This window comes from Papio anubis, chromosome 8, assembly GCF_008728515.1.
Source record: "Papio anubis isolate 15944 chromosome 8, Panubis1.0, whole genome shotgun sequence".
Lineage (NCBI taxonomy): Eukaryota > Metazoa > Chordata > Mammalia > Primates > Cercopithecidae > Papio > Papio anubis.
This window is the reverse complement of record NC_044983.1, coordinates 50659964-50673252: the sequence shown is the minus strand read 5'-3', so window position 1 is coordinate 50673252 and position 13289 is coordinate 50659964. Positions and strand designations below refer to the sequence as shown.

General features: G+C 39.7%; 1 long non-coding RNA gene across 1 annotated transcript in view; it reads left to right on the top strand.

Moving 5' to 3' along the window:
• Positions 1 to 1060: 1060 nt before the first annotated feature.
• Positions 1061 to 13289, top strand: part of LOC110743946 — a 30131-nt gene continuing 17902 nt past the window's right edge. The window contains exon 1 of the long non-coding RNA XR_002523803.2: positions 1061 to 5291. This is a non-coding gene — a long non-coding RNA (uncharacterized LOC110743946). The remainder of the gene's footprint in view (positions 5292 to 13289) is intronic.

The window sequence follows — 13289 nt, the reverse complement described above, 5'->3', positions numbered from 1 at the left end:
CAGACAGGCACATCTCTCCATCTACTGGCCTCCCCTCGTTGCCCTTTCTCCATATTTGGTATGGCTGATCTCCCGCCATTCAAGTCTCAATTCAATTCAGCCTTTCAGAGCCACCTTTCCTGGCTCTCCATCCAACAACCAGCCCCTTCCGATGACAACTGCCTCTCTGGAGTCTTCACATCACTTAGAAATATGGCATTTTAACATGTATGTCTACTCTGTTGATCATTGCTATTTATTATTGTGTTTTATCATCTGTTTCTCTCTTAGTGAATTTAAGCTCTGAGAAAAGAATCACCTTGCCTGTCTTTTCTTTCTTTTCTTTTCTATTTCTAGTGTGTAACACAGTGTTGGGAAAAAGGCAAGCCCTAAGTAAGAATTTGTTGGCCCTGTGAATTCTTACCATGCAGTAGTTGTGCTGAAATAGCATGGGATAAACATGCAAAGCAATACACTTATTTGACCTCTTATTATAGAGTGGGCATCTAGAGTTATCCTGAGATTCAAGGTGAGTCGGATTGCTTAAAGCCAAGGCAGCACTGTTGGGGATTAGAGAGTAGCCTGGATGTAGGGTGGGGGTCCTGGAGTGCAGGGACTCCTTTGTATCATCTCTCCCTATTTCACAGACATTAGCTGTATGGGGCGGTGGTGGTGTTCAGAAGTCCTGCCTGCCCTGTTGCAGGTGGATGCAGGAGCAGCTGGTATATGCAGGCAGGCAGGTGGGTACAGGTGGGTAGAAGAGCTGCTGGAAGCCTTGATCGGGTAGCATCTTTACTCTCTCTTGGTTGGCACTAAGTAAGTACCTCCTTGGAGCCCACAAGCCCCTCCCTTGCTAGCATTTCTTCGTGCAGCAGTTACCATGGCAGCGACCTGCCTGGTTGACGTCTAAATATAGTGATAAAAGATTTCATCTGCTCTCAACTACTAAAAGACAAATTTGAGGAGCAAAGAAGAAAAAAAATAAATATTCCTGTGCCATTTTTTTGGGGGGGGTGGGGAAGAGGGAAGGTTATATTTTAATTAGATGTAAAAAAAGAATGATTTATGTCTTTTTATATTTAAGAGGTTATTTGTTGCATTATCATATTGATGTTATATTAAAGTTTGGTTTTTTAAAAGGATTTTTTTTTTTCGGGGAGGAGAAATAAACAAACAACTGTATTTCAGAATGACTGTTTTAGTAACTCTCAAGTAGGTAACTCATATGAAAATAACCCAGGAGAAATACCCTGTGATAGCTCAAAACATTTTAGATGAAGGGGGAAAATACACATCTAAAAGAAAAAAAGGAATCTGTCTATCCAAAGCTACAGCCTAAAGATAGAAGAGACATTGCATTCCTTCATGGCCACAGAAAAACCTGTGTATTCAGGGGCACTCCAGAGAAGGAGCAGCCAAGATGACAATGCTTTATAGTGGTGATGTTTATTAAGGGCCCCTGGATGCAATAGAAGGATCTGTTCCTTTTCTTGTCCAGAATACTGAGCAACAACTCAAACTTTGAGAGAACTCACAAAATGTGAAGTGCTCAGTAAGAAAAGATAGTGTTGTTAAATTACTAAATTCAGTACCAGTTTGGCTCTGGAGGCATACACTGTTCACGTAAAGCAGATTAATTTACTTATAACGCCTTTTGAACAGCATGCCAAACAAGTTATCTGTTTATCTAGGGAGGTCCTTCCCAGCCCACCTGGGGAGACACCATGGTTTATGCAGGAGCCATGGGCTTAGAGTCAGAACCCTCAGGCCACAGAAGTGGGCTCTGTCTGCTTATCTCTTATCCCCAGGCTAGCTCCAAGCCTGGCATGCAAAGAGAACCTCATAATCAAGTGTCGGGCATTCGGTGAATGTTGAAAGAATCTAAACTACTGTCCTTCTGAGGCTAGTCCTGATGGTAAAATGAGGTGTGGCCAATGCTGTAACTCAGCACTGTGCAGCTCTGATGTAGGTTAATGCCACTGTAGGAAGGAGTTAACTTGGGCTGCCTGCCCTAGGGAATCTAACTCTAATGTCTTAGAAAGGAATGGTTTCAGAAGCAGAGAATGGAGCCTGTGAACCAGGCCCATCAGCACAGTGGGTGTGAGAGGAGCTCTGGAATGGGATTGTTTCCTGTGAGGGCTGCGATGTGCTGGGCCAATATCCTTGTCTGCAGTGGTTATAGAGTCTGCAGAGGTGCTGTTGGCAGGCTGGCCTTGGATGCTTCAGATCCTGTCCTTCAGATGCTCTGTTTATAAACATCCTATTGCATGTGGCTGCCTCGATGGTGAATTGGGTGGATGCAGTGTTCACGTGGGTGCACCACATTTGTCATCCTTACTCCACTCATCTTTTCCACGGGGTCTCACACCAACCCAAATATCCTGCCTGCACCAAAGTTTCTACCATCAAAAGGAAAAATTTTAATCAGACATAAGATGAATGAGATCAGGAGCTCTAGCATACAGCATGGGTGGTAGAAGATGTGTTCATTAATTTGATTCTGATCATCATTACACAATATATACATATATCAAATCACTATGTTGTCCCCCTCAAATATGCACAGTCTTTACTTGTCAATTAAATACTTTAAAATAAAAAAACTGAAAAGTTAATTTCCACCAAGATATTAATCACTTAGTATATCTCAACATCAAGGAGCATTTACTTTTCAAAAGATAACTGAGAAAATAGGGCAATATTTAATCCAAAACACTAAATTGCTCATTGTCTCTGTAGCTATTTCTCAACATATGCACACAGTGATTAAACTATTCTTAGCAAGCAGACAGCTGGAGGGAGGAACTAACCACACTGACTTCAACCAGAGGAGAGTCATGGATGGGAAGAGGAGTGAAGCCCCTGGGCTTGGTGAAGACTGAAAGTGGACTTTTGGGAAACATCTCAATGTAGCCATCATTGACTCCTTTTTTGTTTGCTTGTTTGTTTTCTGTGATTCCAGTGTTACCTACATGCAGTCTCAATTTATTATTTAGTGCATCCTTGACTGAAGTTCTGTTTCTTTTTTAGGAGAAGGGGGAGAATTAAGATAAATATGAGCACTGTGTTGAATTCTTTTTAAAATCCTCATGCCAAATCTGTCCCCCATGCCTTTTTGCACCTGTAATTATTTTCCCAACTAGGACTCTCATGTGGTAACTCCAGCTCTGGCCTGCCCATTATTCTTTAGTTTCTTATGTTCAAAACCTTAAGTAGTGTCTCACTTGCTTACCTTACCATCACCCTAAACTCATATTAATGTAAAACCTGACTTAAAATCTGTGTCCATAAGTGTCTCTTCTCAATACTGCCATTTTTTATCAACAGTCCTATCCTACTATAGAACCACTTTGATTTACATTTTTAATGGTTTTTTTCCTTCAACATTTATTAAAGTTTGACCACTTTCTTTCTAGTTCAGTGCCGGTTATTGGGCCTTGAATGACTTGATAAGTTCCAAGAGGGGGCCCACCTCTCTTCCAGTCAGCCCACAAGGTCTGCGGGGAGCCTCCTCCTTGCTCCTTGTGCTATGCTCAGCACCATGGACAGTGCCAGGCACACGCAAATCGTGCAGCCTCTAATTCAGACTTTTAAAGTATTCTTCAATTGAGACTATACAGAAGATGTTCATTATACAAATTTAAGCTTTTATTTTATTTTAGACTGCATCCTCAAGAGTGTATTCTGTTTTTTTTTTTTTCCAAAATCTTCTAATTTGTGACTAGCACAATTACACTACATTGCAATTTTTTGGTGCTGTTTTATGTTAAATGAGTATAGCAAAATATATCAGAATTTTTGTAACATTGCATTTTTTAGCTTTTATTACACAATGAATCTAAAAAAAAAAAGAGTTGGCTGAGGTCTCTCCCATTGTCTGAGAGGCCCTGGCCTCAGCTGCTCTCACATTTTTATTAGCTTATGGTGTCTTGAGTGCATTACTCAGAGGAGTTCATAAGGTTCTGGTAATTGTGTACAACTTGTACCCCATCATGCCTGTGCTGCAGTTCACATTCTGGGCAAAGTCAGGGCTCAGGAGCATCATCTGACATAAGTGCTCTAAGAGCTGAAAGGTTGACCTGGTCAAATCTATTTTCTCTGTTTTGGTCGACTCTCCTTCCCCTACTGGCTCACTCACAGGCAATTATCTTTCCTACCTCTGAGCTTTTGCCCATGTCATTTCCCAATTTAAACAACCTCTCTCTGTCAGTTTTTAAAATACCCATTCAGGTCTAATACCCACCCAGACCTTCTCCAAAGACTCTGCTGTAGATCGTTCACAATAATACAACATGGTCAGAGAATGTTGCATATTTGATATTCTTCTTTTTGTATAATTATTTGCTTCATGCTTATAGTTTTGACCCCCAAAAGCATCCCAAGTGTCCTTGAAGTAAAGAGTTATTCCTTCATTTATTTAACAAGCACACATTCTAAATCATTTATCTTCCTGGTCAAATGGAAGAAAAGGCACTGAACAAATAAACATACTTATGGATCCATGGTTATAAATGGTGATAAGCAACAAGGAATTGAACCAAATATTATGAGCAAAGCATATTGACTGAAGATATTATTAAGAGAGAAAATGACAGAAAATGATGTAGTGTAATAAATCAGGGGTGGGGAGATTCTGAGAGAGTCTTGGAAGTCACTATGAAGAGTGTAAGATTTTATTCTGAGGACACAGGAGGCCAATGAATAGATTTAAGAGAGAGAGTGACATGATCTTTTATGCATTCTGTCACAAATTTCTATGAAGCAATAGACCAACTTAAAATACATGGCAAATCTTACTATTCAGTCCCCGTGAAAGAAAAGACAGCAATGGTGACTGTGTTGAGTTAGCACAGAGTACTTTTAGAAGACCACACTCAGTAGTGGCATTTACTGTTACAAGGGAACAGACTGGAAAAGACTGCAACTTGCTGTTTTGCATTCCTCTTTTCCCTGTCTACCAAAATATCAACTTAAATAATCTGGTTAATTTACATAAATGGTTACAGTTCATAGATTCAGGCTCCAGTCATTACTCCTAAACAAATTTTATTTTGAACAGAAATTTTTATCAGAAGTGATTTTTAACATGTTTAGACTCTTTAATGAGTTGAAGCAACTTATGTCTCTTTCAGTCAAAAATAAAACTAAACACATGAAAAGTGTATTATCCTCTCTTCATGCTCTTCAAAGATGCAGCTAAGCTGAAATTATGTGATATGTATGGTTCATCTGTATATTGAAGTCTGTCTCTCTTCATCCATTCAGATACATAGATCAACCATGATGACTCTTTTCCTTCATTCAATTGACAAGTAGGTATTAAGCACCTATGTGATATATAAAAACTGTTCTAAATGTTCCTGGGGCAAAATCCTGAAAATGGACCACAGAATGTATTATTCTGCAAACACTTTGCCTGACTTACCTCACCTATTTGTGGATCCTGAATTTCATTTTCATTGTTACTATCTATGAATATAAAACTGAATGTGAAATTTAATTTCCATTGCCCCTACAGCTGGTGTTTGGCACACAAGGGGGAAGAATCTATCATTTTCTAAATGAGCCTTACATCCATGGCAAATACATTTGAATGTTGATGTTTTCCATTCTCTTTTGTACCTTGCTAATCTTTGGGGTACAACAGACCTGATATTTATGTTCCCAGTAGCTGGACTGTTATATAACTAATTTAATATTTTGACAGCACTCATTTCAATGGTAAAATATAGTTGCTGTTTACTAGCATCTTTGAGGTAGGATAAGTCTTATTAAAAATGAGAACACTTTTGTGAATGCCAATGCAACTTTCAAAATGAAAATCCCATTTTGATTACCCTTAAAAATGCTTCAGCTTCTAGTCTTGGAAACATTTTTACTTGATAGCTACCTGGAACTTGGGCAAAAATGACAAATACTCCTTTTAAATATCTTTCTTCTGTCAGGGTAAACTGCTGGTTTTAAAAAATGTACAAATAAATAAAAATAAGTATCTTCCTTAACTTACTAGCCCAAAGACGGAATATTTGGTCATTCATGGAGTTCATCAATCTATTTAATATAATTATCTTATAATTTTCACCATATAGTAGTTTCGTGCATTTTATTTTGTATTAAACAATTCCACTAGTTTCCAAATGCTGTTGATCAGCATGTAATAGTTTATTATAGCATAGTGGTTAAGAGTGTGGCTTTTGGAGAAAGTGGATTTGGGTTAAAGTTAGAGATAGAGTTGTTCAGATTTAGGCTTAGGTCTGGGGTTAAGGTTGTGTTTAGGATTAAGTTTAAGGTTGGGATTCAAACCTTGGTTTTTAATCTTCTAGCTATGCTTTATCACCAAGAGCAAGGTATTTAACTTAATTGTCCCTGAGTTTCCTCATTTACAAAAAGAGGATGATAGCACCTAAACTATATAATTCTTTCCAAATTTAAATGTTTAATATATACAAAGTGTGCCTGGAACGATGGAAGAACTCAACACAATTAATTTTTCTTCTGTCAAATTTGAATCTGACAAAAACACTAGGCCCAATCAATCCGTTTTGAGACAGTGTCTCACTCTGTTGCCCAGGCTGGGGTGCAACCGTGATGTGATCTCGGCTCACTGCAGCCTCCATCTCCCAAGTTCAATCAATCCTCCCACCCAGGCCTCCAGAGCATCTGGGACTACGGGTGTGCAGCACCATGCCCCACTAAATTTTGTAGAGATGGAGTTTTGCCATGTTGCCCAGGCTGGTCTCAAACTCCTGAGCTCAACCAATCCACCCACCAGGGTCTCCCAAAGTGCTGGGATTACAGGAGTGAGTCACGATGCCCTGCCTAGTCAATATTTCTGCAGGATAAATGCTTATTTTGAAGTCTTGGTAAAGCCTGAGAAAAAAGGTAGAGCAATTTTATATGACCCCTTGTCACCTTGTTCTCAGTGTGCCTTTATTGGGATTTAGACTACAGCACAGTGGAGCTGTCCCCTCTGTTTCCCCAGGCTTCGAAGTGCAGCTCCAACTCCTAGAGGCATCCAATTTACATGCTCAGAGTCACTTAGGTATTATGAGATCTAGTTCAGAAGCAGAAGATTACAATTTAAAGCCCATCAAGTGGCATTTTAAAGCCCATCAACTCAGAGAGCTTAGAAGACCAAGTTTTTTTCTGAGCTCCTTCACTCTGAAGTATGACAGATCTCAAACTACAGCCCGTCTTCAAATTTTAGTCATTTCTTTCATCAGAAACCACAAGCCAGACTGGTATGTCTGGTAAGACAGGAGTTTGGAAATGCATTCATAATGTTGCTGCAGCCCAGTAACGTCTCTAGCAGTTACTAGAATAATAGACCAGTGTAAGGGTATGTTGACTCTTGGATACTGCTGCACCCTGTGTCTGACTTGCATTTGTTATTTACATCTGTGGTTCTCAGGCTGAAAACCAAGACTCTTGTAATAAACTGCCACTTCTGAAGAGAGAGACTAAGATGTCTGTTACGATACGAAAAGAGAAAGAAAATAACATTTTTACCCTGCACAGTTTTATCTAATGAATTGGCATAAGTTGGTCAGTCTGTTAGTTCACTGTGCATTCCTTAGCTGCCCTTAATGTAATTTAATTCTAATCGGTTATAACACACCAGGAAAGAAACTGCTCAGGCATGCAATCTTTCTTAGAAGCAACATATTATCTTCAAAAGGAGAATTCCTCTTTGAATTTTGAAGCACCTGTGGCCTCAGGGCAAAGTGATGACTACTTAACCCAAGCAAAAGTGTCCCTCTGAGACTTTGACATGCTTCTCTGGAGCGCAAGGTCATTTTCAAACATCCTACCAGAAACTGCAGAGGAAGATGCTTACGATGTGAAGGAGTAGAGTCTCATTTAGGCCAGCGTAGTTCTAGTTTGATTAACAAAGCAGTGAGCTATTTCCTTAGGAATGTGGCAACAATTGTGAAGAATTCATTCACCTTCAGAAGGTGAAGGAATTGTAAACTGGTACAGCTCAAACACTGAAAATAGCTCTGATATAGACAGGAATTATCAGCTTTGTTTTCTAAATGAAGGAAATGAGGCACTCATCTTAAATGATTCTGTGTGTTAGGGGTTATATCTGTGTCTCCTACATATCTCCATCAGTGTGGGATGGAGAGCAAGGTTAAGACGAGCATTGACTAAGTGCCAGGAATGTGCTACAATGCTGTTCTACATGTTTCATACGGCTCAACTTCACAGAAACTCTGGGACATTGGTACTATTTTCATCTTTGTTTTATAAATTAAAAAAATATATACATATGTGTGACACAGAGTGGTTCAGCGGTGAAGCTAGGATTGAACTGAAGTGCCCTCTCTGTGAAGTCTGTTCCTAACTACCACTGTGCTGGCCCTGAGTGAAGAGACACAGAACTCTAAGAACTGGTCCTTAGTAAGAGAGCTGGAAAGAAAGGAAAGAAGCTGAAGAAGCGTCATCAGAGGGCAAATAAAGTGAGGTTTGGGAGGAAGAAGGATGCTTTCAGCTGAGAAAAATAAGCATTTGTGGGGAGCATCCCATAGAACAGGTTGGAAGAGAAGGTATGAAAACAAAGGACTGTCCTCCTAAGACACGGCATCTGGTCATCTTTTCCATCTTATAACCGCAAAGGGATTTTAAGACATGTGCAAAATAAAAATAAAAAAAAAAAGCAATAGTAGAAAAATTATCTGATTCCTTGCAGAAGTAAGTTGCCTAAAATAATACCTTGGAATGCTCACACCAAGCTATGACCATAATTCAGAAGAATGAAAACACAAGCTAAAGTCAGCAAATCTTAAAAAGTATCACCCACTTTCCCTCCTCCTCTTCCTTCTTGCAAAGCCTCCTTTGCCCAGTGGCTGGTGAGGACTCTACAGCATGGCCTATTCCTCAGCAACAGCGCCCAACCCTGGGCACTGCCCAGTAGCAATGGAAGTAATGGCTTCTTGACCAAATTCATTTTCATATTCAGTGAAACACTGGGCTACAACAAATTCAAGACCTTTGACTCATCGATTTTACCATATGACTTGATGACACACAAAATTCTTTGTCCATGACTTTAGGTTTAAATCTTACTTTGAAGCACTCTCATTAGTTCCAACACTATAAATAGAAACCATATATGTTGAAAGTCTGTCATTTTCCGTGTTTCCAGCTGTATATGGAAGAGCCTCCATGAGGGTCCCTAACTGAGGGTGTGGGTGTGGGTGTTTGTGCATGCATGTGCATGGGCATGCAACTATCAGATGTGATAAGTGTGGTGTTTTCCATAAGGATGGCATGATGAAACCACATGTGATTTAAAAAGGCAAGCAAAAGAAATAATGGTATTTTTTAGTAGAACAGCATGAGCAATAAAGCATGAGGAGTGAAATCTGGGTCATTTTCAATATAAAGCAAACTTTTCATCACAAAGATAACCTTTTCCTTGGCCTTGCTAAAGCAGCTTTCTAGGGCTTACTTTTCACTTCTATAAAAATAGGAAACCTAAGAGTGATTGAACTGAGATTACCCACTTTGCTGGAAGAAAGACCTGGGTTCCAGCTGAGTGTGGTGGCTCACGCCTATAATCCCAGCACTTTGGGAGGCTGAGGAGGGCAGATCACTTGACTTCAGGAGTTCGAGACCAGCGTGGCCAACATGGTAAAACCCCATTTCTACTAAAAATACAAAAATTAACTGGGTGTGGTGGCAGGTGACTGTAGTCCCTGCTACTCAGGAGGCTGAGGCAGGAGAATCCCTTGAACCTCGGAGGCAGAGGTTGCAGTGACCTGAGATAGCGCAATTGCACCGCAGCTTGGGTGTCAGAGCGAGACTCTGTCTCAAACAAACAAAAAAAGACTTGGGTTCCCTTTCCCCTGACCCCAGTGATCACCTGTGGAACATTATGCAAGTTGTCTAATGTCTCTCAGCCTCCATTATCCTCTAGAAAAGAAAGAGGTAGCAGTAGTGCCTATCTCCCAGTGTAAATACGAGAAAGATAAGATACATACAGAGTGTTAATGAGCCTAGCCCACAATAAGTATGCAAATGTTGACAGCTGTAATTATTCATACCATCTGAGATTTCTGGTTTTACCTAGGTACTTAAAGGTAGGCAAGTTCAGCATTACCAATTCCATTTTAGTTATTAATTAAACTTAATTTTATTAAGATTAATGTTTATTTTACTAAAATGTGATTTTACTTCTTGAGGCAGCACTGAGACCCTTTTTCCTTGTCACGGGTATCAGTTGTTTGCTTTGACCTTTCTAGTATTTTAGTCTCTGAGAAACTTTGAAAGAGTAAAATGATTACATGAGACAATAAATTAGAGTGTGTATCCATCCAAACTAAGGCCTCACAACATTGGAAATTTGAAAATCACACATATAGAGTAGTTTAAATTTAAACTTGCTTATAAAAAGAGGAGAAATCGGAGATCCACAAAAGTTAGATGGTTGTCCATGACCTTATAACCCTGCCAACTGATCACCTATCCCAAGTTTAGTCTCCTATAGCTCACTTGAACCATATCTACATATTTGTGTCGAAGTGGCAAGTGTCTACTAAGCTGGCCCATTTGAAGGATCAAAAATTAGAAACAGATCAATGAAAGTGTTGTTCGAGATATTCAGGGAGAAACAATTAAGGCAACTTCTTAGGGATCACTTTTCTTATTTTAGTGAAAATGCATTTAGCAAATTAAAACCTCCTCTACGGCACACTCCATTTCAGCTGGTCTTCGATGAAGTGGTAGCATTAACTACACGGTATCGGCCAGCCCCACTACTCGAAGAATGTATCTATAAATTCAGTGTCGAATAACCTTACAAGAAGATATTTATTCTTGCTAAAATGTGAAAATAGTGCAGAAGACAATGCATTCCATGAGGGCAAAATATATGACTTCTTCACGTATAGTCCCAAACTTTGGCATAGTGGCTATTATTCAAAAATGTATGCAAAATAAATGAAAATAAAAGTAGGAGTTAAAGCAATACAGAAAATCAACAAAACCAGGAGTTGTTTGTTGTTGTTGTTATTGTTGTTGTTTTTGCAAAGGTCAACAAAATTGATAAAACTTTAGCTAGACTGACCAAGTACTACGAACTGAATCGCAAGACCCCAAAATTCACGTGGTGAAGTCCTAACTCCTAATGTGACTGTACCTGTATTTGGAGACAGGGCCTACATGGAGATAATTGAGGTTAAATGAGGTCACAAGGGTGAAACTCTGCTCTAATAGGATTATTGTCCTTTTAAAAAGAAGAGACATCAAAGACCTCAGTTTTCCCACACATGCACCAAGGAAAGGCCCTGTGAGTGCAACAAGAAGGCAGCTCTCTACAAGCCAGGAAGAGAGCCCTCACTAAGAACCACATCAGGTGGACTCTTAACCTCAGACTTCCTAGCCTCCAGAGCTGTGAGAAAATTAATTTTGGTTAGGTCTGCAGTCTGGTATTTTGTTATGGCAGGCCAAATAGACTAATCCATCAAGCAAAAAAAAAAGAAGACTCAAACTACTAAAATCAGAAATAAAAGAAAAAGGACTTCACAGAAACAAAAAGGATTATAAGGGGTTATTAAGAACAATTGTATGGTGCAATTTAGATAACTTTAATAAAACTGACAAATTCTTAGAAAGACACAAACTACTCAACTAACTCAAGAAGAAAGAGAATATTGAACAGTACCATAACAAGAAATTGAAATTACTACTAAAACAAAACAAACAAAAAACACCACACTGCTCACAAAGAAAATGCCAGGTCCAGATGGCTTCAGTGATGAATTTTACCATATATTTAAATAAGAATTAACACATATACATAATAAGCACTTCCAAAAAAATTAAAAGAGGAAGAAACACTTCCCAACCCATCCTATGAGCCCAATATTACCCTGATGCCAAAACAGAGAAAGACATCCCAACAAAATAACTATAGACCAATTTCCCTTGTAAATATAGACACAAAACTCCACAAAACACTAGCAAACTAAATTCAGCAATATATTAAAAAGTTAGGCCGGGCTCAGTGGCTCACTCCTGTAATCCCAGCACTTTGGGAGGCCAAGGCGGGTGGATCACAAGGTCAGGAGATCAAGACCATCCTGGCTAACACAGTGAAACCCCATCTCTACTAAAAATACAAAAAAATTAGCCAGGCATGGTGGTGGACGCCTGTAGTCCCAGCTACTTGGGAAGCTGAGACAGGAGAATGGCGTGAACCTGGTAGGTGGAGCTTGCAGTGAGCTGAGATCTGCCACAGCATTCCAGCCTGGCAACCGAGCGAGACTCTGTCTCAAAAACAACAACAACAACAACAACAAAATTATACACCGTGACCGAGTGGGATTTATCACAGGAATGCAAGCCTCTTTTAACATTTGAAAATGAATTAATAGAATGCCCCATATCAACAGAATAAAGAACAAAAAACCACATTGCTATGGACTGAACATTTGTGCCCCTCATTCATATGTTAAAATATTAGCTCCCAGGTGGGGTGCGTTGGCTCACACCTATAATCCCAGGACTTTGGGAGGGCAAGCAGGTGGATCACTTGAGGTCAGGAGTTTGAGACCAGCATGGCCAACATGGTGAAACTCCGTCTCTACCAAAAAATACAAAAATTAGCCGGGTATGGTGGTTCACACCTGTAGTCCCAGCTACTCTGGAGGCTGAGGCAGGAGAATCGCTTGAACCTGGGAGGTGGAGGTTGCAGTGAGCTGAGATTATGTCATGTACTCCAGCCTGGGTTACAGAGCTAAACTGTCTCAAAAAAAAAAAAAAATTAGTCCCCAGTGTGATGATGCTGAGAGGTAGAATTTTGGGGAGATAGCTAGGTCATGACAGTAGAGCCTTTATAAATGAGATTAGTACCTTTATTAAAAATAAGACAGGACAGAGCTTGTTCCTCTCTCTCTCTCCCCCTCTCAACCCTCCCACTCCAACCACCATGTGAGGATGCAACCAGAAGATGGCCATTTGCAAACCAGGAAGAGTGCCCTCACCAGACGCTGGACAGACACTGGATCTACCAGTGCCCTGATCTTGGGCTTTCTAGCCTCACATTTCCCAGAATTTTGAGGAACTAATTTCTGTTGTTTAAGCCATCCAGTCCATGGTGTTCTGTCATAGCAGCCTAAACTGGTTAAGACACACATGGTCAACTCAATGTATGAATTAATGGGATGCCCCATATCAATAGAAAAGGGACTTGACAAAATCCAACACTCAAACAATATCAAGAACAAAAATAAACAAAAAATTCAACAAATTAGGAATAAAAGGAAACTTTCTCAACTTTATAAAGGACATCTATGTAAAACCCG